This window comes from Oncorhynchus kisutch, unplaced genomic scaffold (assembly GCF_002021735.2).
Source record: "Oncorhynchus kisutch isolate 150728-3 unplaced genomic scaffold, Okis_V2 scaffold3072, whole genome shotgun sequence".
In the NCBI taxonomy this organism is placed as follows: Eukaryota; Metazoa; Chordata; class Actinopteri; order Salmoniformes; family Salmonidae; genus Oncorhynchus; species Oncorhynchus kisutch.
This window is the reverse complement of record NW_022265017.1, coordinates 231102-231390: the sequence shown is the minus strand read 5'-3', so window position 1 is coordinate 231390 and position 289 is coordinate 231102. Positions and strand designations below refer to the sequence as shown.

The 289-nt window shown below is 46.4% G+C and overlaps 1 protein-coding gene across 1 annotated transcript in view; it reads right to left on the bottom strand.

Moving 5' to 3' along the window:
- Window positions 1-224: 224 nt before the first annotated feature.
- LOC109886611 (armadillo-like helical domain-containing protein 3) overlaps window positions 225-289 on the bottom strand; it is a 90070-nt gene continuing 90005 nt past the window's right edge. The window contains 1 exon segment of the mRNA XM_031820185.1: window positions 225-289. This exon segment is cut by the window's right edge and continues 405 nt beyond it. The gene's annotated coding sequence lies outside the window, so the exon portion shown is untranslated.

The window sequence follows — 289 nt, the reverse complement described above, 5'->3', positions numbered from 1 at the left end:
TCCTCCCTTTCTTTCCTCTCCTCTCCTCCCTTTCTTTCCTCTCCTCTCCTCCCTTTCTTTCCCTCTCCCTTTCTTTCTTTCCTCCCTTTCTTTCTTTCCCCTCCTCCCTTTCTTTCTTTCCCCTCCTCCCTTTCTTTCTTTCCTCTCCTCCCTTTCTTTCTTTCCTCTCCTCCCTTTCTTTCTTTCCTCTCTCCTCCCTTTCTTTCTTTCTTTCTTTCTTTCCTCTCCTCCCTTTCTTTCTTTCCTCTCCTCCCTTTCTTTCTTTCCTCTCCTCCCTTTCTTTCTTTCC